The sequence below is a fragment of the Solanum lycopersicum genome, chromosome 5, assembly GCF_036512215.1.
Source record: "Solanum lycopersicum chromosome 5, SLM_r2.1".
Lineage (NCBI taxonomy): Eukaryota > Viridiplantae > Streptophyta > Magnoliopsida > Solanales > Solanaceae > Solanum > Solanum lycopersicum.
In genome coordinates, this window is record NC_090804.1 from 9,822,024 (window position 1) to 9,847,298 (window position 25,275).

Sequence of the window (25,275 nt, forward strand, 5' to 3'; positions counted from 1 at the left end):
TTTTTCACATTCAAATTCGTCCACAGAGATTGAAAGATTTAAGTTGTTGTTAAGTGTTCTTAAAGTTCATTCTAAATTTTATTTTGTTGGTGTTTTTGTGATTTATTGAGATGAAAATATTTTTTTGACAGGTTTTTAGTAGATTAGAGTGTACTTATGTTAAGTAATCGAATCCAAGTGATTAAGGAAGAAATTGTTCAATGTTAGGCGAGTTAGGGTGAGAACATGAGCAAAGAAAATCATCGGGGTTTTCTGGGTTGGGGACTAGATCCCCACACCATGAACAACGCCCCAACCACTCATTTGTAGGTATATATTTGGCACCCTGCGTCACTTAGTGCGCCAAGGTCACCTGCCCACACCCCTTCTCCATCGTTTTGCCCGTTTGAGCCCTTTAAAAGGGTACCTTAAAGCCCTATCTATTCTAAAGACTTTAACCTACTTCTAAACACCTAGAAATAATTGTTTACATGATCAAAACATTTACTTCATAATTCAAATTCAAGGTAGAGTTATAAGTTAAGTCTTGAGAGTTCTTTTAAACATTTTGAGAAAGTCTCTTTTGATTCTTTTTTAGGAGTCTTCTACAATTTCTAATAACTTGTTTCAAGACTCGAGCAAGTGAGTATGAGGATGAAGACAATATATTCATGAGTGTACTTTATCATCACAAAATCCTTCATATTATGGACCATACTCGTTGAATTCATAATTGACATTCAAGAGAGAGTTAACAGTAGAGTTCAAGAATGTTTTTGAGTTCAATTGTGAATTATTAGAGATCATCAATAGATTCAACTAAGTTTTGAAAAATTAAGTATGAGAATGGGAAGATTTGTATACATGAGTTCCATGTTGTTATGTCGACCCTCTAGTTGAGTCATTTATGCTCATAAGTTCTGCATGAACTCTATAAATTGAGTATCTTTGAGCGGAGCAGTATCTTTAAGTTCTAGTATTGAGTTCATAATCCTTTGAAGGTTATGTTCCTATTCATGGGACTATAACATGTTATCCATGAAGTCCTTGAGTTGAGTATTTTATTCCCATAACTCCGTATGAACCCTTTAAGTAAATCAGTCTTGAAATTAGAAGTATCTTTGAGTCTTTGAGTTGAGTGGTTCATGCTCATTATTTTGCATGAACCCTCTTTATTGAGCGTTCTTGAAATGAGTAGTATCATTGAAGTTCTTGAGTCCGAAGTATTGAGTTCTATACATGGTTATTAAATACCATGAATTGAGTCGTTCACGTCCATAATTTGGCATGAACTCTATTTTGAAAAAACTTTTGCAAATGCTTTAAACTTGTTTTAAGACTTGAGTTTTGAGTTGTGTAATGTCACGCCCCGAGCTATTACCGAGACGCTGACACGGTACCTAGGACCACAAGTGATCCCAAGAAAACCCTAATGGCATGATCATGAGTATACTAAGGATAATAAACTGATGTGGAAGCTAAATCATAATAAATATGAAAACATGGGGAATACCCATATGCTAAAACAAAGATATATGAAAACTAAAGAGTTTAATACAAATAAGTTATTAACTCAATACTAAGATGAAACTAACTATGTCTGAAATAAGCCTCTAACTGACTAGAAATGTTGGGACAGGCCCCAGATAAGTCTAACAACAACTGAAACTAAGGACTAAAAAATACTGAAAAGAAACTCATGATTGTTGTCCTTAGAGAATGAGGACTCATCACTGATTCTGCTCAACTGGAGGTCTGAAATCGCTATAAGGATGATATGGATGCTGAGATCCTAGAGCTACAACACGACAACATGTAGCTCATGTACGCATCAGTACTTAAAAAATACTGAGCATGTAGGATAGAGTAAAACTGAAATAAAACATAAATTAACAAGCACAAAAGCAAGAATAATATTCTGAACATGATATACTGAATTCTGAACTAACTTGATGCAATGACCAAATTTATAACATGTTGAGACTGAAAACTAACTGAACTTCAAATATGGTCAATGCAATAGAGTCTGAGTGAACACTGAGAGCTACTAATAACTGATTGTATAACTATATGAGCTAAATGTAGAGTTTGGTGCATACGCCCTATAAAGAGGACCCAATATACCCTGCTAGATGTATAGTGGCATGTTGGCGTGATCACTAAACTGATGCCCACAGAGGAGACTTACAACAAACTTGGATAGTAGTTCTGGGACTATTTGGGTACGGTGAACCCTAGTCCAATTCGGGATTATGCTACTTACGATAAATTACGTGATTAAGACATTATGACTGAATTTATATAAATTATTGGATAGCTCAAAACTGAACATGCAAACTGAGAATGCAACAATTATTCTGATAAGTATGTATTAATAACTGAGGCATGTATATCTGAAGTAACTAAAATATCTGATCCAACATGTATAATTTAAGAACTAAAGAAATACATAGCTAGGGTTCTCAATTCATGCGATAAACTGAATAATAACTTTACAATTTGTTTTGGAACATATAGGTAACTAATTTATGATATTCTGCCATAATTTTAGAAACCCTAGCTCTATTCATGATAAGAGAATCAAGAACTGACTAAAAACTAAGGACCTAATGGGTGAAAGAAACCCAGTAGTGAAATCCCACAAACATGGTGATGAAATCTAGGGAGAAATCTTTAGATTTCGGGACTGGAACTAGTGGAACCTTGTTGCGTTCTGGAACTAGGGTTCTTGATATTTTTCTCCTCTTTTGCTTCTAATTTTCTATGTTTTGATTTATGATTTTGACTTAGGTAAGTTTTAGTTATGTTTCGAGACTTAGCCGATTTTTCTGAATTGAGTTTGGGAGGGGTTGCAGTGACAATCTACGGGCCTTCAGTACTGGTTATGCATCAGACTACGGTCCGTCGATGGTGACCTTCGATTGCACCTATAATTTCTTAAAAGCTGATTTTAGGTCTATTTGGATATGGGGTGTTACAAGTAATGAGTAAAGACTGAATTTCATTTCTTATAAAAAGTATATGGGGACTATATATTCTCAAAGATTAAATTTTTTCACATTTAAACAAAAAAGAAAATGTCGATTTCCAACAAAGCCTTTGAGATAATTTTTCAGTAAAGCGTAAATGCTTTCACATCTGAGCAAGAGATGAGACACAAATTTCCTAAAGAGCCTTTCAGCTAGTTTTTGAATAATTATCTCAAACTACAAAAAGAGTTATGTTTTTAAACATATGAGATAGTTATATTTTTGGAGTAGTATTGAACACCGATATGGGGGAGAGTTCACACAAATCATAGCCCCCATAAATCATGTAGCCAATGTGGGTCGAAAGGGTCATACTTTTTGATGACTCCTTAATGCCTTTTAGAATAGACTAGTGGATACACTAAGGAGTAGGTTCTATAGCCCTGGAAAGGTATATGATGGTCCTGGTAGTGTGAGGCTTAAAGATGTATCATCACATAACTCATTAGTGATGGTTGTCGGTTAAAGAAAATCCCACAGAGATAATTGGATTTTAATACACAAAGAGTTGTTTAATTATATTTTCATATACAAAAAAAGTTTATATTGTATCCTTGCATACAATGTGATAATATTTTATTCTTTAATACATTCTACTATTTTAAAAGATTTCCGTATATTTCATCTCTTTTTGTTTCTTTATATTGAGTAGTGTATCCAGATTTGAGTATCCAGAATTCATTATCTGGAGTTTGAGTATTAACAATCGAGTATCATATTATTGAGTTGAGTCTTATTTCACCGAGTTTGTTATCTTATTATTATGTTGAGCTTTATTTTAGTGAGTTGCATTCAATTTTAAGCTTTATATGCTTGAGCCAGTCTTTCGCTTACAGTCAGCAAGGATAAGGGTTCGCTTGGGGACGAAGAATGGTTCTCAAGTGCCAGACATGTCCAGGGTGTAGGCTCGGGTCAAGACAGTTATAATATTCTTAATCAAATTATCCTATTTTTGTGGGAACATTGCTTAGTTTCTTGCATGAAACTTGGAAAGTATGTCATGTAAATTCTCTTAATTGATGAATTACACTTGCTAGGCCAGTTAACTAGACAAATATGCCTCGGATATTGAATGTTATACCATTAGTACTTAAATTTGCATAATAAAATTTGCATGTCAAAATATTGAGTTATCCAGTATTTCAGTTATGTTGTGTCATATACATTTCCAGTTTTGAGTAGACTTAACACCGAATTGGACTAGGGTTAAGCGTACCCTCATTGTCCCTGAAGTACATGCCCCTGTAAATTCATAATTACCTTATATTGGGCATTAGATTTAGTGATTACGATTGTCATGCATTTATAACCCTGCCAAGGTATATTGGGTCCTATCGATAGAGGTATACATCGAACTTTGCATTTAACTCACGTGGTTTTGTGTTGGTAAAAGTATCTCCCACAGTCAGACTCCAGTGCATAAATTTTTTTCATTTTATCCTTCACTATTCAGTCTCATCATGTTTTTTTTCATAATCAATACTTGGTCATTGTATTCAGTTCAGTTTTTGTCACTTAAATTAGTATTTATGTTTTGTTCAGATTATGTCTTTGTTAAGATATCTTTTGTTCAACCTATATATTTTTTCAGTGTATGTTGAGTATATTCCAACTACTGGCGCATACTCTGTGTCAATCATTTCATGATGTAGGTTCAGGCATTCAACATCCACATCACGTATAGATTAGTTCTGATTTATCACGCCCGGACCTACACCCAGGGCCGGACTGGCACCCAAAGACCATTCTTACTCACTAAACTTTGCGTAAGACTTAACTCAATAAAAACAATTTCATATAATAACTTAAAGAAATATAATCTGGCCAAATAGGCAACTTAAGTCTCATAGCAAAAGATTTGCAGTACAAAGATCAGAGACTCATAACTAATTGTTTGACTATCTGTGAAGCCTCTATAATACTAATATGGATGTTTGGAAAAACCACACAACATCCTATAAAAGAACGAATAAAAGCGAATAAAAGTGTCTGCTGGATTGCAAGGAGGTTCACCACTGACTCTGAGTAATCAAGTGGATCAATGAGCTGCTAGATGATAATGCTCATGGTTACCTGCATTTGTATCATAATAAGATGTAGGTCAAATGGCATCAGTACATTGAATGTATGAGTACGCGAGTTGGAATGCTGAAATAACTTATGGTTGAAAAAAAGTAAGAAGGAACACTTACCTTGGCTCTTCTCAACTCAAGAATAACTTTACTCAATATAAAGAAGTAAGACACATGTAGTATATAGAAAGATTGTAAAATAGTGTAAACACCTTAGTTCTTTAAAGAAATGTTATAAAAAAAACTTAACTTAACTAATATATGAAGTAATATAGTTTCTGTCTGAGATTCTCTAACCAACAAGCATCACTATCACTCACGTTGCAAGAGGACCGTCTTATACCTTGCCTCAAAATAGAACCTGAACTACTAAGTAGACCAGTAGTCTATGCTAAAAACCACTGAGGAAACATCTAAAAAGTATGACCCTTCTTCTTTCCATGTTGGATACATTGTTTTGGGGGCTTGAGTTAATATTAACTCAAGTCCCCATATTGGTGAAATACTTAGCTCATATGTTTTTTTTAAAAAAACTTATTCTCCGGTTTGAGGTAATTTCTCAAACTTAGATATAAAAACTCTCTTGTAAATCATGGTTTCCTCTTTTCTAAAACTAGCCCAAAGGCTCTATTGCAAGTCTCATCTTATCTTCTTGCTCGAAATGTGAAAACATTTGTAACTCTTAGGGAGTACTTAGTTCCCTTATAATTTTTGAGAAATAAACTTTAATCTTTTAATCTTTGCTTACTTGCAAATTGAGCCCTAAAACAAATTTAAAAGTTTGATAAAGACTCTTGAAAACCTTTAGAACCTACTCTGACTTGCTTCTTAACTTCTGAGACTTTAATCTCAACTTCTTTGAATTTGATCTTAACTTAGAACTTAACTCTTGACTCTCCTCAAATGAAATTATGGATTCAAGGTTATGATCATCGTTTTGGGTGATTCCCGGGTGTTTATAAATCATTGTAAGTAGTTAGAACTACTGGAGAGTGTTAATACACTTTAGAAGGACTCAAACGGGCTAAATGTTGAAACTGGGCAATTCAAAAATGTTATTCAAAAACTTCACTTTTATCATTCAACAAATTCAAAAATCACTGAATTGAAATAAGTTTCGTGTGTAAGTTAACTGACCCAACACTAAATTATCTCACATACCTTGATATGGATTACGCTCGATAAATTTCACTCGCAAGCTTGACGTTCTTGGCGAAGTTATTGAATTCTTTCTACCTTCCACTTCTTTTCTCCTTTATCAAAGCCCTGAGCGTAGTTATGATTTTCCAAAACTTAATTAAGACTTGTTTTTATCCCAATAAACCCCTAAAATGAAATAGGAAATAATTGGTAAAAAGACCAGTTTTCCCTTTCTTAAATCCGGATTCGGACATTTCTTAATCAAACATCTCAACTTTCAAAAGGCATAACTCACCCATACGATATCGAAATCGCGCAAACTCAACAGCGTTGGAAATATCTTTCCAAGGTATTCCCAACCATATCAAGAACTAACTTTAACTCATCTTGAGTTAGAAATTATGGCAATTTGAAAATGATCAAAACTGCCTTTATTAACTTAGACAAATTTTTCAGAATTTTCCTTTTCATTCCAAAAATGACTATTTTTAGTTTCTTAGCTTATTCTTAGCTATTTTGAGTTGCAAGATGTTACATGATCTGTTTTTAGCCATTTCAATGGTGAGTCCTCATATTTTTAGGATAATAAACATGTTTTCATATTCAGAGTTTTATTAACATTTTTCAGTATTGCTAGAGTTAGTTTGGATCATGTCCCAACAACTCTAGTTAGTAGAGGTTCTTTAGACATAGTTTTATGTTTATCTTTAACCTTTAGTGAATGTTCACTATCATTAAACTCTTACAAAATTTAATATATTCAGTTTAGTTGGGTAATTCCCAATTTCGATTATCTACTATATGTTTCTCAATATGCTTGATACATGCCAGACACAGGTTTAGTTTGCGGTCACTCGTGATCCTAAGTACTGTGTTACACCAAGCGAGTAGCCTCTGGGCGCGAAAAACATGGTCTCAGAGCATTAGGTTCAAGAGTCTAGGATGTCTGCAACTCGCACTAAGTAGAGTCTCTTTCATGGGTGTGAAGTGCACCACATCTATGAAAGGGAGGCTACAAAGTGTTCTAAAAAAACATCACTTTATTTGTTATTCTTATCGTATGTGGGCATGATCCAACTTCTCTTTTCTAATCTATTGGTATACATTTCAGATTATGCCTCCTTGTAGAGCATACACATGGAATGCTAATGCACGCAATGCTAACACAGTTCCTCAAGTACCGAATAGTGACGTTACGAATACAAAATTTCAGAATGCGATTCAGCTCTTGGCTCAAACTGTGACTAACCAGATAAATTAGCAGGCTCCAAATCCTGTAGACACTATAGTGGATCAGATGCATCTAGGGTTTGAGATTTTGTTCGGATGAATCCGCCTGAGTTTCTAGGGTCGCAGTTTGGTGAGATCCACATCACTTCATTGATAAGGTCAATAAGAACTTTGGGGTAATGCAAGTCTCAGGTAAGCGTAGAGTTTGCATCCTACCAGCTTAAGGATGTGTCCCACATATCGCTCACGCAGTGGATGGACAACAGGGGTGCGGATGCAGTTTCTATGACTTGTTTTTACCAGATCTTTTATGGACAGGTTTATTCGATGTCTTCCACCGTATTATTAAATTAATATTATGATGCATTCTCCTAGGTTCTTCGAATAAGGTACTCAGTTTGAGAAGCATTATAAATTTTTGTAACAAAGATTATTGCAACTATGTGAAGAACTTGGTAAACTACATTGGAGGATAATAATGATAATGTATATTGCGATCAAGCTAACGAGACAAATTTTGAATTTCAACTCATGCAAACAAAGACAAGATATTATTGTTCTTAACCTTCCATGTGTAACTAAGGGCGTCCTAGTTCTTTAGGAATGTATGGTGGTCTAGAAATTTATAGAAAGGTTAATAGAAGCTTGTCTCATAAAAAAAAAGAAAATCATAATTATAATAAAAATAGGCAATGGAGTAAGGTAATTTTTAGTTTGTTATCAATATCACTTTGATTTTGCAACTGTAAAAGTTTGAGCGATATTCATTAACAAATTCACATGTTTTGATTATTTAATTAATATGCAGTTAAAGCATTAATCTTGAAGTGGAACCTAAAAGCATAAAAAAATTCATGTGTTTACTTTTTTAATTTTTGATGTGTAATGATGGGAATGCCATTTTGTAAAATTTTCATAAAATTACTATTTTCTTCCTCCTAATAGTTGTCCCGAGTCATTTCCGATTAGTGTGTAGTGTTGATTTAGAAATTTGATTTGAAAGTATTGATTTAAGAAGTTTTAAGTGTTGGAACGTCTAATGTTTTTAGTAGATTTTTGTATCAATCAGAGTTTCACGTCTCATAATAGAATTTTATCAATTTTATCTGTAGTGGAATGTGAAATTTTGTCTAGGATAATCATTAGTTTCAGGTTTGGGTTTGTTTGGATATGAGATCTTGTGCTAGAAGTGTTGTTAACATTATACTATGGGTTTAGTTTGATCAATGTTCACAGTTTTGATACTCAAATTGGACTTGTGATGGTTTTGTTATATTTAGGGGATGATTTTAGGCCTAGTGAAGTCTTGGTTGATTTGTCAGAGGTCCCAATCTCAGTTTCGTTCTTTTGAGTGTTAAAGTCTGTGATTTTACAAGTTTCTGGTCCAGAGGACATTGAATTGATATTTTTATGGTTCCATTGAGTCTAGTACATCGAGTTTAGTTGGTTAGCATATCTTGTTTGTGTACTTTGGGTTCCAAAGAAATCCCGAGGATTCATTCTAACTCCTTAACTCCTTTACCTATTAATTTGTTCCATTGTGTAGTATTTCTGGTTTCTGTTTCTGCTCCTTTATTATTTCTAACTCCTTAACTCCTTTACCTATTAATTTGTTCATGATTTTGATTATTAAACTTGAGTTTTGATATGAAAAGGTGTGAGGTTTCAGATAAATTAAATCCAAGGCTTCAGTCAAATCCATTGTCGAAGTTGTTTTTACCCTTGGTTTCCAAATTTTTTAGTTAACACATTTTCATATTAATTTTCAGGTTTACTTTTCATTTTTGGAATCGAGTTTTTAGTTTTATTTGACCCCACTTTCCAAAATGCTTGATATGGTTGTTGTCTATTGCAAAATCTTATTGTAATTAATTTTTCTATTAGATTGTGCTGAATTGGAGACTAGATGGAAGGGGAAAGATCAAATTTCGGAGTGATTGTTTGATTAATGAAGATCAGTGGACTTCTTGACTTGTCGTTGAGTTATTGAACCTTGTATGCCATTGTATGATTGAGAGTAATGGAATTGGTGAGCTAATTCATATAATATTAGTGAATTGTAAATTGATGATGTGAATTTTCTAAATAACTAGGGTTAAAACAATAATCTCATTGATTATTTGACTTGATTATGTTGCGGAAAATTGGTCATATGAGATGATTCAAATCACGATATGTTTTGATTAATGTTTTACTGTCAGTACTTAAATTTTCATTCTCAAATTTGCATGTTAGATATTGAGTTATCCAGTATTCCAGTTATGTTGTGTAATATACATTTCCAGTTTGGAGTAGACTTAACACCAATTTGGATGAGGGTTAAGCATACCCTCATAGTCCTTGATCTACGTGCCCCATACGTTCATAAGTCCCACATATTGGGCATTATATTTAGTGATTATGCCAGTCATGCCTTTATACCCCTTTCATCGTATATTAGGTCCTCTTGATGGGGGTATACATCAACCTCTACATTTAGCTCATCTGGTTTTATGTCGGTTAAAAGTATCTCCCACAGGTAGAATCTAGTGCATTTGACTAGGTTTTCAGTTTATACTTCAATATTCAGTCTTAGCATGTTATGTTCATAATCAATACTTGGTCATTGTATTTAGTTGAATTTTTGTCACTTATAATTATTTATATTTTGTTGAGATTGTATCGTAGCTAAGATATCTTTTGTTCAATTAAACTGAATAATATCTGATGGTTTAAGGTCAAAACGACGTATCTTAGGGTTTCAATGAAGTACAAAAATACAAAAACACCCCTAAGTTAATTGTTGTCGAACCAAATGACGACCTGAACTGACGATCCATCGTTCAACAGACGGTCTATCGTTTGTGTCCGTAGGTTTGGTCTATTTGACAGGCCATTACTAAAACGGGCATAACTCTTTAATTAGAGGCTTGATTTTAGCAAGGTCGGCGACTATGGAAATAAATCAATTATCTATCTTTTTGTATTTCAAGGGAAACATAATTCATATTGTGCTAAGAGATATGATGATTTAAAGTTGACCCAACTGCATTTTCCCCCTAATTGTCTGCTAATTTCCACCAACGGTCATACCTACGGTCTTTGGGTCCATCTACGGACCGTGCTGGTCAATTGTGGTTCGTATCAGAGAGTGGATAAATTAGGTGGTTATCGATGTACTAAGACTACGGACCATAGTCTGACCTACGGATCGTAGGTCCGTCCATCGTTCGACACAGAGTCAAATTTTCTGAGTTGAGTTTTTTGGGGAAGTTTCAATCACAATCAACGGATGTGCCGCACAGGACGTGGATCAGGCTACGGTCCGTCAATGGTACCTTTCGATTGCACCTGCAGATTTTTAAAAATGGTCTATTTTGGATACGGGGTGTTACATTATCTCTCCCTTGGAAACATTCGTCTTACAATGAAGACTAAATTTGCTGAAATAGAGGGAGAGAGCTGCAAAATCTACTACTAAACATTGAGAACTGAGTTCTGACTGAATTGAGTTCCGAGAACATGCAATTACGCTTAAAATGCAAGTACAAACTAACGTAACATAATTCTAAGATTGAATTCACTTATTAATGACTGGAAAACTGAAGAGTAACTATTACCTCAACCTGGAGTGGAATCAGAAGGTACTTTGGCTCATGGCTGCTTCTACTTCCCAAGTAGCTCCCTCTACTGACTGACTACTCCACAAAACCTTGACTAAAGCGACTTCTTTGTTTCTCAATTTTCTAAACTGACGTTCAACAATCTCAATTTGTACATTCTCATAAGCAAGCTTATCTTTCACCGCCACACTCTGTAATGGCACTATAGAGGCTGGATCACCCACGCACTTCTTCAAGAGTGAGATGTGGATGATCGGATGCACTGCTGCTAATTCTGCTGGCAACTCTAGTTCCCTTCTTCTTACAACTGCATAAGATTTCTGACGTCTTTGGGTTTTCTTAAGTCTATATATAATAGTTGCACTTTCTCTATCGCAAAAGACTGAATTTGGCCCTATCAAAACTTCTTCATCTTCTTCAAACCAACTAACAAGAGATCTACATCTTCGTCCATACAAAGCCTCATAATAGGACATCTAAATGTTGTAATTGTAGCTATTGTTGAAGGTAAACTCAATCAGAGGAAGGTGTCATCCCAACTACCCTTGAAATCGATCACACAAGCTCTCAACATATCCTCTAGGGTCTGAATGGTACGCTCTAACTGTCCATCCGTTTGTGGATAAAATGTTGTACTAAGGTTAAGTTGAGTACCAAAACCCTTGTGAAATGACTTCCACAAATAAGAGGTAAACTCAGGACCTGTATCTATGATGATAGACAAAGAAACCCCATGTAACCTCAAAATCTCATTAACGTAAAGCTTGGGATAGTCTGTCGAATTTGTAGTCTTGACCGCCAAAAAGCGAGAAACTTAGTCATCCTATCAACTATTACCCAAATAGAGTCATGATGTCTACAAGTACGCGGTAACCCTGTGATGAAATCCATATTGATCGCTTCCCACTTCCAAGTTGAAATGTCGATATCTTGAGACATACCTCCTGGTTTGTGGTGTTCTACCTTGACATGCTGACAATTGGGGCACTTAATCACAAAATCCGCTATAATCCACTTCATGACATTCCACCAATAGACTTCTTCCTAAAGATCATGGTACATCTTAGTGGCACCTGGATGGAAAGAATATCTGGAGTTATTGGGCTTCTGCAAGAATATGTTGTCTCAACTTCCTCACATCAGGAACACACAATCTACTTTGGTAGCGATGTACACCATCTCCCCCTTAGGAGAAAACCTCCATTCTCTTATTATGGATTGCACCCTTAAGTTCAAGCAAGATGGGATCACTGTCTTGTTATTCCTTAACCTCCACATTAAAGAAGATTCTGCCCCATGTTGAACTATTACACCACTATCTGATATGCTCATAAGGCAAACTCCTAAGCGAGCAAGACTGTAAATATCCTTCACTAACTGCATCCTTTCTTCCTCAACATGGGATACACTACCCATTATGTAGTCTACTAAGAGTGTCTGCTACTACATTCGCCTTACCAGGATGATATTGCACACTCATATCATAATCCTTAAAGAACTCAAGTCATCTCCTCGGGCAAAAATTCAACTCTTTCTGGGTGAACACATATTGAAGGCTCTTATGGTCAGTGAAAACATCTACATTAACACCATACAAGTAGTGTCTCCGGATGTTGAGTGCAAACACCACTACTGTAAGCTCGAGCTTATGAGTTGGATAGTATTTCTCATGCACCTTAAGATGTGTAGAAGCATAAGCTATAACCTTATCTCGTTACATGAACACACACCCAAGGAAAACATTGGATGCATCACAATAGGTCACATAACCATTTGAACCCTCCGGTCGAGTAAAGATAAGAGTTGTAGTCAATCTAGTTTTCAATTCTGCAAAGCTTTTCTCACAATCATCTGACCATTGAAACTTGACCATCTTCTGAGTTAACATAGTCAATGGTGAGGCTATGGATGAGAATCCTTCCACGAACCTTCTATAATAACCCGCTAGACCTAAGAAACTTCTGATATCTATAGACGAGGTACGTCTTGTCCATTATTTCACTGCTTTTATCTTTTGTGAATCTACTCGGTTCCCTTTGCTAGATACAATGTGAACAAGGAAAGCAACAAATTGCAACCAGAACTCACATTTGCTAAACTTAGCGAATGACTGGCGATCTTTAAGACTCTACAGAACAACTCTCAAATAACTTGCATGTTCTTCCTTATTCCTAGAGTAAATGAGGATATCATCAATAAAGACGATAATGAACAAGTCCAAATATTGTATTTGAACACTCTGTTTATCAAACTCATGAAAGTTACAGAGCATTGGTTAGTCCAAATAAAATAACTACAATTTTATAATGACCATACCGAGTTCTGAAGGTTGTTTTCGGAATGTCAGTATCTCTGACTCTGAGCTGATTATAACCCGATTCTAGGTCTATCTTTGAGAAATGGCTAGCACCCCGAAGTTGGTCAACAAGTCGTCAATCCTGGTGATGGGATACATATTCTTGATTTTGACCTTTTTCAACTGTCTATATAGACATTCTAAGAGAACCATCTTTCTTCTTTACAACTAACACTAGTGAACCCCATGGATAGATACTAGGTCTGATAAAACCCTTATCTAGAAGGTCTTTCAACAACTTTTTCAATTCCTTAAGCCCTGGAGTCATTGTACAAGGAGGAATAGAAATTGGTTGAGTATATTAAAGGAAATCAATTTCAAAGTCGATTTCCCTTTCAGGAGGAATTTTAGGAAGATCTTCTAGAAACACATCTGTAAACTCACTGACTACTGGAACTGACTCAGGAGTTGGGGTTTCAGAGCTAGAATCCTTAACCCTAACTAGATGATAGAGATAACCATAAGAGATCATCTTTATTTCCTTAAGGTAAGAAATAAATCGACCAATATACCCTTCCGTTCTAAGATTCGTTCGTCAGGAAATTAAAAAACAACAATCCTAGTTCTACAATTGACTGAGGCATATCATGAATGTCACCAATCCATTCCTAGAATGACATCGAAGTCTACCATTTTTAACTCTACCAGATATGGTGAGGTGACTTTTTGAGAGACTATGACAGGTCAATTTCTGTATACCCGTCTACCTATAACTGGGTCACAGACTGGAGTAGAGACTGAGAATGATTCTAAGAGAGTTTAAGGACTGGCAGTGAATTGAACTACTATGTAAGGAGTTACAAAAGAAAGATTACCCCGTGGATCTAACAATTCATACACATTAAGGTCAAACACTCGTAACTTACCAGTAACTACACCAGGAGAACCTTCCTAATCCTTGCGAGTCTGAAGAGCGTACTTCAGCTCGTTTACTCGTAGCAAGAGCGCAAAAAATTGAGTGTTTCATATCACAACCCTTTTTCATAACAGAAGTATTTACCGGTTCTCCAGGGAAATATGTTGGTGTAGCACAAACTTTTTTGGCACTGACTGCCGCCTGTACGGGAGGATTTACCCTACTTAGTCGGGAGATGTGCTGGTGCTGATGAACTTTTAGACAGATCTATACCATTTCCACCTCCTTGACCCTTTATAGAAGGACAATCCTTCAACTTGATGACCACACCCAAAACATCCTTCCTTTCCTTCAAGGCACTCTCATGTATGGTTCTTATTACACTTAGGGCAAGTGGGGTAAGTCTTGGTGCCTGAAACACTTCCTTGAGACTTGGAGCCTGCTGCTCTAACCTTCTGGTCAAACCTGTTCTTGGAGGATGGAACACTAGCTGATGAAGGGGCTGGGGATGAAAACATCTGACGACTCTTCTAGCCCCGATTGCTGCTGAGAATAGTCATAGTTCCCAATCCTAGCCTTCTTATTCTCCTTGGCGTGTTCCATAAGCTTATCACCCTCAACTTGTTGAGCATGAGTCATAAGCCTAGAGATGTTCATATCTTCCAGTAACATAGAATTTCTGCACTCTGTTTTCACCAAATTTGACACTCCATACAAGAACTTATTCATCTAAGCCCTGGAGTAAGCAACCATGTTTGGAGCATATCTATAGAGTTGGTTAAAGTTGAGTCCATACTCTTGGATCATCATGTTACCATGCCTTAATTTCATGAATTTCCTGGGATTTTGCTTCTCTCAACTCTATTGGGAAAAACTTATCCAAAAAGGTCTCACTAAAGCAATCCAAAGTGATAGGAGTTGCATCTGCAACCTTATTTTTCTTCCACTTAGTGTACCAGATATGAGCAACATCCTTTAACTCGTACGATGCCAACTCAACCCGGTCATTCCCAGTAACCTGCGTCACCTCAAATATCTTCTTGATCTCGTCCAAGAAATTGTGAGGATCTTCACTAGTCTGTGACCCTAAGAACTCAAGCAGATTAATCCTAACAAAGTCACGGACCCTGGCTGCTGCTGATCATCCATTTTCATTCATAGTAGCTTGAACCCAATTCTTTTGGTTGGTCATACTCTGAGCCAACATCTGTATGGAATTCGTGAACTCAACATTCGAGACTTTCTGATATGGGACTGGAGGAGCTGCATTTGCATTCTTGGCATTCGCATTCCTAGTGTTAGCTCTATGAGAAGTCATGATCCAAAATGTACAACGTCAAGTTAGAGAGGAATAGGATCACACCTTACGCACGATAACAGTAATAAGAAAATGAAGTTTTCCCAAAACACTTTGTAGCCTCTCTCTCATTAGATGTGGTGCACTTCACACCTATGAAAAGGACTTTACTTAGTCCATCTTTTCGAACATACTAGTACTCTTAAACCTAGGGCTCTGATACCAAGTTGGTCATACCCCGAGCTACCCTCGAGACGCAGACACGGGACCTAGGACCACAAGTTATCCCAAGCAAACCCTACTAGCATGATAATGAGCATACTAAAGAAAATAACTAATACAGAAGCTAAATCATAATTTAAAATTAAAAGATAGGAATACTTATATTTTATAACTGAAATATTTGAAATACTGACGAGTTTAATACAAGGAAGTTATTAACTCAATACTAAGCTGAAACTAACTATGTCTTAAATAAGCCTCTAACTGACTAGAAATGATAGGACAAGCCCCAGCTAACTCTAGCAAAACCTGAAACTATATAACTAAAAGACTGAAATGAATTCAAGACTATTGTCCTCAGAGAATGAGGACTCAACACAATCTGCTGAACTGGAGATCAAAAGTCAACCTAAGCGCTATCTGGATGCTGAGAACCTGGAATTATATCGTGAGAAGATGTAGCGCACGTATACGTTAGTACTTGAAGGTACTGAGCATTTAGGATATAGTAAAGCTGAAATAAAACATAATTGAATAAGCACAAAAACAAGTATAATAATCTGAACATGATATGCTGAATTCTGAGATAACTGGATGCAATGACCAAATTTATAACATGTTGAGACTGAATGACAACTGAACTGTTAATATGGTCAATGCATTAGAGTCTGACTGATCTGTGGGAGCTACTAATAACCGACAATAAAACCACATGAGCTAAATGTGGAGCTCGATGTATACGACCCATTGAGAGGACCCAACATACCCTACCAGAGGTATAAAGGTATGTTGGCCTGACAACTAAACTAATACCTACAAAGGGGACTTAAAACCCACTTGGCTAGTAATTCTGGGACTAATTGGGTACGCTGAAACCTAGTCCAACTCGGTGTTATGATACTCCCAATGAATTATGTAATTAATTGACTGTGGCTGAGTTTCAGAAATATTGGATAGCTCAAAACTGAACATGCAAACTGAGAATGCAACAATTTATTTGGTAATTATGCATTTATAACTAAGGCATGTATACCTGAAGTAACTGAAATATTAGACCTAGCATTTGTAATTCAAGAACTAAAGATATGCATAGCTAGGGTTCTGAAATTAGTGCGATAAACTTAATAATAACATGGATATCTTATTTTGCACATATAACTTATTATTTCATGATGTTCTGTTGAACTTTAGCCTAGGTCTAATTATGATATGAGAATCAAGAATCTAATTGAAATATAAGGAGCTAATGGGTAAAAGGAACCCACTTGTGAAATCTCACATACGTGGTGATGAAATCCACAGAAAAATATTTAGATTTCGAGGATGGAACTATTGGAACCTTGATGTGTTCTTGAATTAGGGTTATTGACTTTTTTCTCCTTTCTTGCTTCTAATTCTCTAAGTTTTTTATTAATGATTTGACTTAGGTAAGTTTTAGTTATGTTTCTAGGTTTAAACTGACTAAAATCTGATGATATAGGGTCAAACCGAATGTATCTTAGGTTTTAAACGAAGTAGGAAAAGACAAAAAGACCCCTGAGTTAATTTCTATCGGACCAAATGATGACCTCGACTTACGGTCCATCGTTTGGCCCGTAGGTTAGGTCTGTTCAACAGGTCTTTACTAAAACAGTCATAACTCTTTGTTTGGAGTTCTGATTTTATCAAGGTCGGTGGCTATGGAAAGCTAATTTAATTATCTATCTTTGGTATGTTATATGACACCTAATTCATTTTGTTCTAATATTTATGATCATTTGAAGTTGATCCAACAACAATTTTCCCCTAACTGTCTGCTAATTTACACCCACAGTCATACCTACAATATGGGTCCATCTACGGACCGTGTTGGTAAATTGTGGTTCTATTTAGAGAGTGGTTAATGGGGTATTGATTGAAAAACATAGACTCCATCCATCGTTCGACACTTAGTCAAGTTTTTTAGGCTGAGTCTTTTTGTGGAAGTTTCAGTCACAATAGACGGATGTGCAGCACGGGGCGTGGGTCAGGCTACGGTCCATTGATTACACCTACAAATTTTTGAAAAGCTGATTTTTTTGGTCTGTTTAGGATACGGGGTGTTACATATTAAACAAATAAGTATATTTTTTCTTATGTAAAAGAGAAATGATTATCTTTCAAAATTAATCAAATATAACCACAAAGTGTTAGTCAAATAAAATAGCAAATAGATAAGAACAAAGGAAATGAATATTTGAACTTGGGCCCTTTGGCCAAAATTCCAAATCTTGAAATCTATGGTATTTTAAAAGATGGTTCAAAAGTGGGTGTGGCCTATTCTTCCACCTGTACTAAATACTAAAATTAGAGGGATGCACCATTTGGGTCCCTTTTAGCGCTTTTTCGATTCTGCTTCATTTGTATACAGTGAATGTATAGGGGGGTATATCGACTTCTTTGTAAGTTAGACAAAAATTGTATACAAACTAGTATATCAACTCTTTTTCCTATATTTCAGCTTCCGTCTACCCTATATTTGATCAAGATTGACTCGATGGTGGTTTTGAGTTTCAATCCAACTCCAAATGCTAGGGTAGAGTCTCATGGACTCAAGGCAGGTATCCCATACAAAAAGATATAGAACGAGGCTCAATATTCATACTTAAAGGGCGAGCCATGAATTATCTTAACAAAACTAGCAAATCAATATATAATAATATAATTCAAAATAAGGAGTAAAGGAAAAAAGAAAATCACCAGTTGGTAACTCAAAAGAAAACTAAATATGCTAAAATCATGCTTGGGCTATAAAATTGAGTATGTTAAAAGCATGCTTAGACTATAGTATATACCGTAATAGTTGTGTTCAAACAAACCAAAGTTCCACTTGAAAAATTCAAACTTCACAAGAGAATAAGGCAACAGACGGATGCATAGAGAACAAAATAGAGGCAACCATGAGCTCATCCATTCTCAACAATAACGACACATTCGACGAAGATATGAACTAATTGAAATACTACTAACACAAGACATCTAATAAAATAATGAAGTAAAATAAAAGAATGTATAACACTATGAGGGGTTTTAAACATCATCTTCAACCACTAAAGAGAAACATCAACTAAGACATTAAATCGAGCAATCATTTGACATTAATAGTGAAGCAATATGGAACAAACACATTTATCAAAGGGAGAGAAGAAACCAACAGAGAGATTCAGTTCTCAAACGAAACGCCAACTAAAAAAAAGTTAAAGATAAAAAGAAGATTACCTTTTCCAGGTAGAAAATGAGACGGGAACGAGTTGAATGGAGCTATACCACCACCGTATGTGAGACTCCGAAGAACATTAAGTAGTGAACGAGAAAGCAAACTCATAACTAAATTTTTAAACTCCAATCATTCAGAGTCTATTCCCTATGTATTTTGTATATGACTTTGTGAACCTCGTTATCTTACGGTATATTTTTGGTTTCCAATGTAAGCTGTCTTTCTTCTATTTTTTTCCACAGCATTTTCCCCTTTTTTTCCATTATTTTCTCCCAAATTTTCCTATACTTCCACTTTGTTTATTGCCAAAATAAATTTCCCAACCCTTAACACTAACGATGAGGGGGTTTATAGAAGAGAAGATAGGGCTGAATGGGGGGATGGGGTAAAGCAAAGTGTGAATTCTAAATTCGAAATTTGAATTTCCTCTTAGAGATAAGGTTGAGGAGATTTAAATCCTGCTGTTCTCAGTGGATAGGGAATGGTGTCCGTTCGATTTTTCGGCTGGATATTTTGTGAGAAAAATTGGGACTAGGTCTACTGAATGAGAATTGTACGGGCTGAAATAATGGCCCAAAACTTTGGTCTCTAAATGGGTTGAAGAGATTTTGCTACAATTGCAGTAGCATAATTAATAATTTAGTCAAAGCGAATTAAATATGTAACCAAAAGAATTGATTTTCGAAGATTTGATTATGATTCAAATAGGAAAAAATCATATGAATTAATTAACGAACCTCGTAATCTTAACGAAATAAAATAATAAACTTAATTGTAAACTAGTGATTCAATAATATAACCATATTTTAAACTAAACTAATTTAATAAAATACTTACTAACATTCAAAATCTTTTTGAGATGATTTTCAAAATGTTTATAAAACATATTAATTAAATACAAAATTACATAAAACCTATAAAACTTATAAAAATGACAAATATACCTTAAAATAACTTGAAAGATATTTTTAATTTCATAAAATTATTTATTTGAGATCATTCAAAATTTAAGAAGCTCGATGAATCAATTTCCATCGGGGAGGGTAAAAGATTGGGTGTAAACACTTCCAATGGGCTGATTTGTCTTTGCATTCACGAAAGGGGGATGTATATATGGAATCCCACCATTAACAAGTCAATGAAATTACTTCATTCTCCTCGGGGTACCTCTTTCTATACTACATATGGTTTTGGATACGACTATTCATGTGACGATTATAAAGATCTATTTATTGATCATTATCATAATTTTTACAATGATGAGGTGTCCAAGTGAGGATTGTCGTCAATATTTACTGTTTGAGGACTGAATTCTTGGAAAACACTCCATGGCCAGCTTGAGGGGATCTTTCTAATAAATCGTTTGGGTAATTTTGTCAATGGGAAGCTTTATTGGATTGCATCTACGAGTATTGATGATGATGATGCACGCAACATCATTTCTTTTGATGTGGAAAACGGGACATGGGGAATCTTGGAGATTACCATTTGTGGAGAAGACATTGTAATATAAACTGGGAGTGGTGGGAAGTGACCTCTCTTTGCTTTACACTTGTCATAATGTACTACTACTTCTGATGCTTGGATTTTTAAAGACTGCAGATGTAATATGTCATGGACGAAACTCTTTACCATTGAATACCCTAAATATGGTGTGTTATATATGTTTTCTTCACCCGATTTCACATTTTCTATACACCTTCACTAGAAAAATAAGGGGGACATTTACACTTTAGATTGATAATGTTATTTGATAGTTAAACTGAAAAATTAGAACACATTATTGTTTTGGGGGGATACAATCCTACACGAGGCAATGCTAATCCCCTAACGATATCCGACGAATTCTACTTACTTTTATTGATATGCTCCTTTTGCACTTCTTTATTCTATCAAATGTAGGACGAGACGTTGAATATGTTTTTTTGTTGTAGTTATTTTAAGGATTTCTCCTTATTATTAAACTAGTTTACAGATACTGTGTTGCGTGTAGTCCTCTATCATCGATTATTATAGTACTGTTTGTATTCTAAAGCAATAAATCATTAGCAATATACATGTTTCAAAAGAATTTTTTTGAATTACTCATGATTCAAAATTGTACAAAGATAATTTTTCATGAGAGATAGATTTCAATTAAGAAATATGTTGATGTGGTATGCTACATCGTTCACCAATATCGTGTGAGTATGTATAGCATCCTTCAATCCTCGTAGTGATACTTGAGTCAAGGATTGCACATTAAAGAAGTTAAAAGGAAAACACATAAGTAAGGAAGACATATCAAATAACAAGGAGAGTATAACATACCAATCAAGGTTTCGATACGACCTCATCTCACCACTACAAATATGCTTATTGTAAATCCACACATACAGACACAATAACAAGAGTATAGTATGCTAAAATTAGTATTCTGATGAACTCGTAGGTGAAATTTTATATTTTTATGCACTAAAACTGTAAAAACATATTAAACAAGTATGTCACTTATAAGGTAATGATTATATAAGTATATATGATAAGTAGATCAACCTCTTGTTGATTATGATAAATGACATTATTTTCTCACTTTGTAATCTAATTTAATAAAGGAAAAATAAAGTATCCCCTAGACTATAACCTAAATCGCAAAGACACACCTTAAATAAACTAAGATCCTAGTACCCCTGCCCCAACCCCTTTTTTTGTAATTTTATGCATGTTTTTAGCTTATGTGGTATTCAAATATTTCCCACGCGCCCCAATTACGTGGAGTCACGATTGTGCCAAATAAGACAAAAGGTGTACAAAATTACAAAAAAAAATGTTCAGGGGATAATAGGACCTTAGTTTAGTTAAGGTGTGTCTTTGAGATTTCAGTTATAGCATAGGGGACTTATAGTGTAGGGGTACTTGTGCATTATCCCTTTAATAAATGATATTTATACAAGTATGTCACATATGGATAAGTTCGAGTTCTTTTCTTTTGTGCATATGAAGATATTGCAGTTTTGTTTCCTTATCTCGTGTTCTCATTCAAATTGTTAGTACTTTCATCACAATGTTTGTAAGAGTAAAACAAGATTCGGTAATTAATTTGCCAAAGAAATAAAATAAAGAAAAAAAATTCAGAAATAGAAAATAACAATTTAAGACAAAAATTTACGTCATCTAGCTTGAACTTTGAAAAACAATATACTACAATCTAGTACTCCATAACTTTTATTGCATGTAATCAAATAGTGACAGCATAAAAAGGAGGATTGCTTACAAGGTTACATATAATACAAGAAAATGTGATTAGATATTCATATGGATATTCATCGTTTACTTTAATGGTTATTGTGGCATCCTATTTACATGTTTGCACGACCACCAACACTTCAACAATAACAACATATCAAACATAGTTCCAAAAGCGAGGGTGTGAGAAGTGCAGAATGTATACAGACCTTATCTAAAATTTTATTATTGATAGCCCCCTCAGTAGGAACGTATATCGACATAAAATTTCATCCTCTAGAGTTTTATATCAACTAAATTAAACTATTGAGTACTCATACAACTTCTCACTATTAGATTAAACTATAACTGTTACATTCACATTGCCTAAAATATAGCTCTATGTTGACCTTGAGCTACAATACTCGTACAACTTCCCAATATGGTAGTTGTACTCTTAGTTATTACGTGATAAATTGAAATTACTATTTACAAATTATTAGGATTTGAGATTAAGTAGAGCCATGATTTTTTAATCAAACATGAATTGTAACCATGAATTCACATGAGTATCTCCATTATGATTTCTTTGAAAGGTTGTTTTCTCATTGTGCTGAATTTGCAGTTTGGGATAATGATGTCGGTTGCAGCTTCTTTAGGGTTTATATTTAAAACAATTGCACAGGAGGGACACTTTTCAAGAGTTTTTAACCAGTAAAAGTTGTCCCTTATTTATTGGAATAAGTTTATTTTTGTCTGTTAAATATTAATTTAAGGGTTTTTAGTTAATAATAAATTATCTTTGAAGAAGGGAATGAAATCAATAGTTGTTGATCAATAAAAGTTCATGGTTGTCAACAGAGCACAAAACTTCACCAAAGGAAAGTTACGGATATATAACCTTTGGCCAATAAGTTTACCAACATGGCTGAATATTTTGATCTCTTTAAAGAGATTCAAGCTTGATGCTTCATAATTTGCATCAATTCAGTAGTGTGACACTTGAATTGTCCCCTCCATGATAAACTGTCCAACAACATTAAATAACTCAAAAAAATTTGAATTACTTGAAGAGCTCAAAGCTATCTACCAAAAGAATAACTTCATTCAATATTAAATTACTCTCTTTTATAGTGAATTAGTTGATGATTTAGAATATTTTTCTATATCAACACTCTCTTTGATTACCCAATCCATGGACTCAAAGAAGACAAGAACGTCTTCTCAAGGGTCGTGATATATAGAGGATTTGCTTGTATGATAAAAGAATAAGATCATCAAACAAATTGTAGGTCTGGGGTGTTGGCTTCAAGAGAGATATCACAATTGTACAATTCAAGATTTACACAAATAGAGATCTCATGACACAACTTACAAGATATGTATGTTGAGGTCGAATACACAGTTAGTCCCTCAAATTTATCACAATTTATTTTAACATTTAGACAGCTCGATTGTGACCAGGGACTATTGGCCAGATATTCTCTATATAAAAAAATGTAGAAAACCCTTCGCATAAAAAATAACAAATTTTTAGGTAAATAAAGGAAATTATGATGCATAAATTGGGATCTACTATTCCCTCTATCTCAATTCGTGCATCTTACTTTTCTTTTGTAACCGGTCTAAAAAGGAATGTTGCACAAAAGATGTATTTAATATTTCGTTGTTGTTGATATCTTCGTTAAACAAATGAGTGTACAGTAAACTACTTCTACTAGTTAATAGATGTGGTTACCATTATTATCCCCCCCCCCCCCCCCCCCCTTTTACATCTAATTTCAGGAGGGATTCCAATTGAATTTCTTTTGTGACATCATGTTGTAGAAGAAGGTAAGACTTTTTCTCCTATACATGTAAATAAACTAATGAATCCCTTCATATGAGTGTGAAGTTTTTAGTGCACATGAGTGATAAAGCGTGCTAATCCAACCACCCAAACTTGTACGCTAAATGCCTAAGAAAGTTTTAAGTTTTATATACTAAAAACTGTTGTAAATTGTTTACACAAGTAGGTTGCCACTTTTAAGGTACTAGTTTTGGGGAACATGCATAACATGTTTATCCCAATATATTTCATGTATATTTTTATTGCAAATACCATATATTATGTCCTTCAAATCTACTGATAATTACTAAAATAAATCCATAATTTTTACAAAAAAAAACATATCTTTTCCTTATAAAAATGATACGATCCTTCATCATAAAATTGACTAAAAGTGCATAAATTAAAATGATTTACTACTATATAAATACAATATTCAAATATAAATTTCCAATAATAACAACTACACAGAAATTGAGATTTATACAATGACAAAAAACAAGAAACATAAACATTAAACAAAACTAATAAAAAGAGATAAGAGAAGAAACCATAGAAATTTTCTCATTTTTAAAAAATATTTTAAGTGTGTATAATATTGTTTCAAATGTCAGTATTTATAGTATAGGATTGAGGAACACAAAGAGTTGTCATGAATATGACCAATATTTTAAAATGTGGTGGCGCGAGGCAAGGATTTTACCTAGCATAAGGAGAGATGTAAGCATAAAGACATGTGGCGTAAACCCTATGGATCTTTTAAGGTTATAATTTTACAATATAGTAAAATAATATAATAAGAGAAAACGTTAATAGTTTGAATAATTACAAAAGTGATTAAGGAAACTGATAGAAAATAAAACATCTAAAATGATTATACAAGTATAACTAATTTAAAATCTTAACAAGTTTACAAAAGTGTATTTTATCATATTATTAAATTACCTCCCCCCCCCCCAAGTATTATAATAAAAACATTACTCCTCGTGAGAAAAAAAATTACTTTCAAATAGATAAATAACATATGATAATTAATTGTGAGACGCATGACAAAAACACAAAGACTAATTATAAGTGAAAAAGTAAAATTTTGCTATGTATTTTACAAGGAAATGTTATGTAGTATATAATCTCCTCACAGTGTTATCAAATAGTAAAAATGTGATACCACAACTTGTTAGTAGAATTAAACTCAATATTCTTATCTTGGTGGAATGGTATGATA

At 34.4% G+C, this 25,275-nt stretch overlaps 1 long non-coding RNA gene across 1 annotated transcript; it reads right to left on the reverse strand.

The window, feature by feature from the left end:
* Window positions 1-4,829: 4,829 nt before the first annotated feature.
* Window positions 4,830-24,584, reverse strand: LOC138348512 (uncharacterized). Its single transcript, XR_011221148.1, has 2 exons — window positions 19,021-24,584; window positions 4,830-5,081 (listed from the first exon to the last, which is right to left on the reverse strand). It is a non-coding gene; the product is annotated as an uncharacterized lncRNA (long non-coding RNA).
* Window positions 24,585-25,275: the final 691 nt, after the last annotated feature.